General features: G+C 38.1%; 1 pseudogene; it reads right to left on the bottom strand.

Moving 5' to 3' along the window:
- Window positions 1-3,027, bottom strand: LOC112199075 (annotated as a pseudogene).
- Window positions 3,028-7,637: the final 4,610 nt, after the last annotated feature.

The raw sequence follows: 7,637 nt of genomic DNA, 5'->3' as shown, positions 1-7,637 counted from the left end.
TTATAGAGCATTGGGAAATGGGTTTGTTAGAAGAGAATGGCAAAAACTGAGTGAGATAATCAAAGCTGCTGTAAAAATCAGAGGTGGGTCGGGAGTTGAGAGTGTGGTAATAGTGTACCTTAAGAGAAGGGTGAAGGCGACGCGCCTCACCGGACATTTGAAGCTCAACGCCGCCGGAGAAGCAGCTTTTGAATTCTGTAAACGGCTGAAACCAAGCACAGGCTGCATTTGATTTCTGCTGCTGAGGTGGGGGTTAATGAGGTTTTAGGAAACTGCCCAAATTGTCCTTTGTTTTTACTCGCGCGTAAGAAAATACTACTGTATGAAAATATATATGTATACACACACACATTATATTTATAAATAGCGCTTATAAATATATATTTTGTCTTGATTAGAAAAATATTGAGATGATGAAATTATTTAGGAGGTGCATTCATGATTTAGTGGGTGGTTTTTATGGCATAGCAATTTTGGTGTGTTTGTTTTTGTTTTGCTTTATTTGATGGAATTGTTTGACAATTTTATCCTTAACAAATATTAAGTTAGTACAGCTAATAAATAACATTTGGATGGTGAGTCGTGGCCTGTTGGTTAGCTAGTCTAACTAACACCGTGAAGGTCACGGTTCAATTGCTTTTGTTTTCTTCCGGTTCTTTCATCTTCCTCTTCCTCTATTTCCTTCATCTCCTACTTTTCTCCATTTTTAGTATCATCACTTCGTCCTCATCTAGTCATCTCCAAGGGAAACTCCAGATGAGATCTAAATCTTCGATGGCTGCTTTGATGTGATGTGCTTCTACCTCAACAAACTCCGTCAGTCAGACACCTGCGACCAATTGGGCCTCCTCTGATTTCCGGCAGCAAAACAGAACGATACCAACCGAAAATTCGGCTTGCCGACAGTCGGTATACCGACTATGTCGGTTCGGCGGCGGTTTGAAAATTCTGATACAGACGGATGTCGGTTCGGCAACGGTTTGGGAAAAAATGGATCGGTTTAGTACCGAATCCAGCCCTACTGAAGTCGATAAGATTGGCGTTCACTGCTATTGGTACAAATGTGACAGTTAGTTTGTTCAAGGTGATGATTTCCCTCATTGTAGAGAGTATAGGGCGGAGTATGCAAAAAATTTTACAATACTAACCATCTCTTTCTTTTTCTTAAGAAGACTTTCAAATGGGAAGGAAAAACAAATGATTTTGGAGTGGCATACAACATAATAATTCAGTCTTTAAAACATACGCACCATGACATCCATTTGGTTCCAAAATTAGAGCAAAAAACATTGGGACATATTACAACCTATGTAATGGGGAAACCATAGATCTTGATAATATTACTCAATGTGATAAATATTTTGATGAACTTCTGGTTAATATGGTGTCGTTTATTACAAAGTTTGAGCTTTTGTTAAGCTTGTCACTGCTGCTTAATTGGAATAATTTTCTAGAGGTAACAATAGATTAGATTGGCTGGAAGACCCCTTCTCCATCATTTTACACAAAAGCTCTCCGGCTTCTTGCAAGTAACCCTTCTTAGAGAAACCCATAAGCAAAGAACTACACGTAGAAGATGAAGGAGTTATACCAAATGAAATCATGAAGTTAAAGGCCTTATATGCTTTTTCTTCCAACCCTACTCTGCTACAAGCTGCAATAACAGAGTTGAAAGCGACCACACTTAGAGGCGATTCTTTCAAGCATATCCTCTAAAACTGCCATGGCATCGTCCAACCGATCTGCCCAACACAACACAGAAACATAGATATCATACAACGAAGAATCTGGAAGTAATCCTGACACAGATAAATCCCGCAACAACCTGTCTCCATCATCTTCGCTTCCATACTTGTAATGCCCTCCAATCATGATATTGAAAGTTATGCCATCTGGAGAAATGCTTTTCTTCCTCATTTCTTCAAAAAGCATGCTAGCCTGATCAATCTCCCTTGCCTTAACATACTCATCCATCATGGTATTGTACATTATGGTATTAGGAAAAACACCCATGTCTGGGACGTCATCAAAAAACTTCCTTGCCTCCACCACATTTTCTTCCTTACACAATGCACTTATGACTGTATTAAATGTAACAATGCTCGGTTTACATCCTCTCGCAATCATCAACTCCACCCATTCAAGTGTATCAACTGTCTGCCCTCCCGCACAATTTGCATAGATCACAATATTATAAGCAAAAACATCTGGTTCATATTGGAATTTCCACATCACCTGTAACAAACTCTCCCCAACTCTAACCAACCCTTTTCGACAAAACCCAAGAATCATTGCACTAAAAACATAATTACATGGATAAGGCCATTCTCTAATCATATCCCTAAACACCTTCCACAGACTACCACAAACACCAACCCTTATCAACAACCTGAACAGAATCGCAACCGCAGACAAGCTCGGCCTCACTCCCCCCTCCCTCATCCTCCTCAAAACCTCTAAAGCCTCGGCGCCCATTTCCGCATTCAAGAACCCCCTCATTAGTGTATCAAGAACCGAAAAATCCGACTCGTATTCACAATGCCCTCCCCACATAAACCCCACCAAATCCCTACTCCTACTCGGCCCAATCCTCCCAATCACACACGAAACCACATCTTGAGCCAGAAATCGTAGATTTTCGGCCGTCAAAACATGTGCAGCCACACAACATGACTCCACAGTCTGCTGATTATCATCCCTAAAGGCTAACTTAAAGAACCCAAATGCAGTTTCTCTACAACAAAATAGTTTCATAATCTTTACAAGAAAAAATGGGCAGAAGGTTCTGGAAAAGCCCTTCAGTACATAGCCCTGTTCGTTCTTTATGATCCTGGATAACCCAACAGTGACTTTACGCCACTCATTGGAGTTTATAGAGCATTGGGAAATGGGTTTGTTAGAAGAGAATGGCAAGAACTGAGTGAGATAATCAAAGCTGCTGTGAAAATCAGAGGTGGGTCGGGAGTTGAGAGTGTGGTAATAGTGTACCTTAAGAGAAGGGTGAAGGCGACGCGCCTCACCGGACATTTGAAGCTCAACGCGGCCGGAGAAGCAGCTTTTGAATTCTATAAACGGCTGAAACCAAGGACAGGCTGCATTTGATTTCTGCTGCTGAGGTGGAGGTTAATGAGGTTTTAGGAAACTGCCCAAATTGTCCTTTGTTTTTACTCGCGCGTAAGAAAATAATACTGTATGAAAATATATATGTATACACACACACACACATTATATTTATAAATAGCGCTTATAAATATATATTTTGTCTTGATTAGAAAAATATTGAGATGATGAAATTATTTAGGAGGTGCATTCATGATTTAGTGGGTGGTTTTTATGGCATAGCAATTTTGGTGTGTTTGTTTTTGTTTTGCTTTATTTGATGGAATTGTTTAACAATTTTATCCTTAACAAATATTAAGTTAGTACAGTTAAAAAATAACATTTGGTTGGTGAGTCGTGGCCTGTTGGTTAGCTAGTCTAACTAACACCGTGAAGGTCACGGTTCAAATCTCACCCACATCAGGGGTGGAAAACTAAATTTTGATGAAGCTTTTTAACACCAAAACATTGCCTCCATTTATAGTAGTAGAGATTTACATTGAAAAATCCCTTTTTAAAATTGTTAACTGTCTAAAATTTACCCTCTTATAAATTCTTCATTTAAAGAGGATGCAATGCATATGACTTGGTTTTGCATACGAGTGACGTCTCACAACTAAGGTGTACACCAAGGTTGATCATTGACTATATTAAACGTCTCTGCCTCTCTTGACTAGTCATATCCGAACGACAAATTGATAAGAGTTTTGATCTCAAAATGTTTTGGTATTATTAAGAGTAATTCAATCATAGTCATTTTTAGTTTTGTGACGAGGGAGTAGCTTGCACTGACAAAAAATTAGGACGAGTATTTGATTTCGTTCTTAAAGTTGAAGTACGGATATGCAAGCCATTCACCCATAATTATTTATCCGCTTTAGAACAACCCAATAAGCTTGAGCGTGCGACTTTCTTCTTCCTCAATATTAGCAAATATCTTCTTCCTAAACTATTTTGAGGAAAATTGATGAAGTATAAGATGAAGACAACAACAACAACATGTCAGGACAATTAAGATAAGATATTATGATTATTTGTGTTTGTTCGTATACTCACTAGGTGTAATATTTGTTGTTCTATTAAATTGTTTTCATTGTTTAATTTGTCACTTTTATTTGAGATTACTTTCATATATGTTGTTTCAAGATATTCTCTATATACTAAACATGCTAAATATTGTTTATGACTTAGTAATAGTACTGGCTCTAGCCGAGCCAATATGGAAATATACATTTTTGCCCTTTTTTTTTATTTTTACGACTCTGTCATTCCCCATAGGTATAAGAACAGATTATCAGCAGCCAGCTCACGCTTTCGTCCCTTTGAACTGTACGCAGCTCACACGCTGATATTATCTCACCCGCTGAAGTCGATAAGATTGGTGGCCACTGCTATTGGTACAAATGTGACAGTTACTTTGTTCAAGGTGATGATTTCCCTCATTGTACAGAGTATAGGGCGGAGTATGCAAAAAATTTTACAATACTAACCATCTCTTTCTTTTTCTTAAGAAGACTTTCAAATGGGAAGGAAAAACAAATGATTTTGGAGTGGCATACAACATAATAATTCAGTCTTTAAAACATGCGCACCATGACATCCATTTGGTTCCAAAATTAGAGCAAAAAACAATGGGACATATTACAACCTATGTAATGGGGAAACCATAGATCTTGATAATATTACTCAATGTGATAAATATTTTGATGAACTTCTGGTTAATATGGTGTCGTTTATTACAAAGTTTGAGCTTTTGTTAAGCTTGTCACTGCTGCTTAATTGGAACAATTTTCTAGAGGTAACAATAGATTAGATTGGCTGGAAGGCCCCTTCTCCATCATTTTACACAAAAGCTCTCTGGCTTCTTGCAAGTAACCCTTCTTAGAGAAACCCATAAGCAAAGAACTACACGTAGAAGATGAAGGAGTTATACCAAATGAAATCATGAAGTTAAAGGCCTTATATGCTTTTTCTTCCAACCCTACTCTGCTACAAGCTGCAATAACAGAGTTGAAAGCGACCACACTTAGAGGCGATTCTTTCAAGCATATCCTCTAAAACTGCCATGGCATCGTCCAACCGATCTGCCCAACACAAAACAGAAACATAGATATCATACAACGAAGAATCTGGAAGTAATCCTGACACAGATAAATCCCGCAACAACCTGTCTCCATCATCTTCGCTTCCATACTGCTGCTGATATTATCTCACCCGCTGAAGTCGATAAGATTGGTGCCCACTGCTCTTGGTACAAATGTGACATTTAGTTTGTTCAAGGTGATGATTTCCCTCATTGTAGAGAGTATAAGGCGGAGTATGGAAAAATTTAACAATACTAACCATCTCTTTCTTTTTCTTAAGAAGACTTTCAAATGGGAAGGAAAAACAAATGATTTTGGAGTGGCAAACAACATAATAATTCAGTCTTTAAGACATGCGCACCATGACATCCATTTGGTTCCAAAATTGGAGCCAAAAACATTGGGACATATTACAACCTATTTAATGCGGAAACCATAGATCTTGATAATATTACTCAATGTGATAAATATTTTGATGGACTTCTGGTTAATATAGTGTCGTTTATTATAAAGTTTGAACTTTTGGTAAGCTTGTCACTGCTGCTTAATTGGAACAATTTTCTAGAGGTAACAATGGATTAGACTGGCTGGAAGCCAAGCTTAATCAAATGAGTGATTGATTGTCAAGCAACATTAGCTACAAGGAAAATGCTATGGTGGACAAATATGAATTCCGAGTCTTCTCCGGTGATTGTTAACATGCTTCATAACATTGACCAAGAATCGCAGCACACCAACGCATGTATCTGGATATGGCTTTCACTGTCTACCATTAGTAAACTCCCAGGGCTCAATATTATCAACATTATAGGTGTAAACTGCCTTCAAATACCTATTTCCATCGATCGACCAGAGTATATAGCAGGTTCTGCCTCGGCAAAAGTTAGAGTAAGACTTTGTCCATGACTGCTTCAATTGTTTGTCAACATCGGGGTCACTGTCTTCAAGATATTCCAGAGCATGTTGTACAAACATTAGTTTTGTGGATGACGATTTTAACAGAAAATGTAGGCGCAGATTATGTAAGGAGAAAACCCTGAAATTCTTAACTTTCTAAAAACGTTGACAGGGCCCAAATAGAAAATACCGAAGGATTTGGGGTTCTTGGTATAAAGCTAGGTACTAATTAGTTGACATATGTTTGCTTTAGATTATTTATAATCATAGACTATTAATCCTGGTGTTTTCTTTCATCCATGATATTAGTAATCAATTCCACTAATGGTAAACAGAGTGACGAATGGAAGCTCAAAAGGACATTTTTTCAAATTTTATTAAGGTATTTAGTACTGGTTTAAATTTGACATTGGTTGACTTATTGTGAAACTAAGTTTAAGGACCATTTGATTGTTCTTCTTTTTGTTCAAGCAGTGAAAAACTGAATATGATATATGAGTTAGGTTTTATTTTTTAAGGATGGAATAGTTTCATTAATCATTTTTCTATTGAAAAATGAAGTTTCTCAGACTTCGACAAGATGTGAATAAAATTCTACGTTGTTGATTTTCTATCCCAAAGAGATGGCAGGTGATTTGCATACATGCATGAACTAGAAAAACTCGTACAAATACATTGGGGTTAATGTATTGCTGGAAAACGAGGTTCTAGATTTGAACTTTGTTACGGCTTAGTGTGTGGTTGGGAATTCAGCACCTTCCTCATTTGAACTTCAAAGCAATTCAGCATTAAACTCACTTCTAAGAGTAGAATATGAACCTTTGGCCTTCTTTGAGATAGGTCCTGCCGCATCATAATCAATTTACTAATTCCTCATGGTTTACCATTAGGAGGAGGATTCTCATTTTCAATTGGCTAAGCAATTAGAGGATTCTCGAGCATCACCACGTTTAACGAGATCGTTGAATAATTTATTGCACGATCGTCGTTAAGCTCGACACATTTTTCCGAGGCTCACAGAAAATACCTAGAACGGCTTAAAACATCAAATGCACAGTGGGTACCCAATTTGAATAGTGCTCAAGAAATTCAAACCTTCGATTCGTCAATTTCACTTTGATTTGTGGAAAAAAGCTTGGAGGGATATCATCCATGCCTCGAGGAGCATCGATCAAGCCCATAAATGCCGCCGGAGATGGCCGGAATCTGGAAAATTTTCCAGAAACCCGAGCTGCTATAGTGAACTTGTTGGCTTCTATTCGTCGTCTATAGTGAATGATAGGGTGCAAGGCATATATAAATAGAAACCTTGTTTCTAGACAAAGAGATTGACACCAATTTCATGGCCATAGGTGGCCGGACGAGGTGGCGGTGACGCCGGAAAGTTACGTCGGTGAGAGGGGAAGAAAGCTAGAAATTTTTGGGGCCTTCCCAAAATGGAAAGTGCAGATTTCTATTTATAGACATGAATTCCACAAAATTACAAAACTGCCACTAACTTAAAAGCCTTATAACTTATTCGTTACAACTCCGATTTTAGCGTGCCACATGTCCCCA

This window comes from Rosa chinensis, chromosome 4, assembly GCF_002994745.2.
Source record: "Rosa chinensis cultivar Old Blush chromosome 4, RchiOBHm-V2, whole genome shotgun sequence".
Taxonomy (NCBI): domain Eukaryota; kingdom Viridiplantae; phylum Streptophyta; class Magnoliopsida; order Rosales; family Rosaceae; genus Rosa; species Rosa chinensis.
The sequence above is the reverse complement of the archived record's forward strand: the minus strand, read 5'-3'. Positions and strand labels throughout refer to the sequence as shown.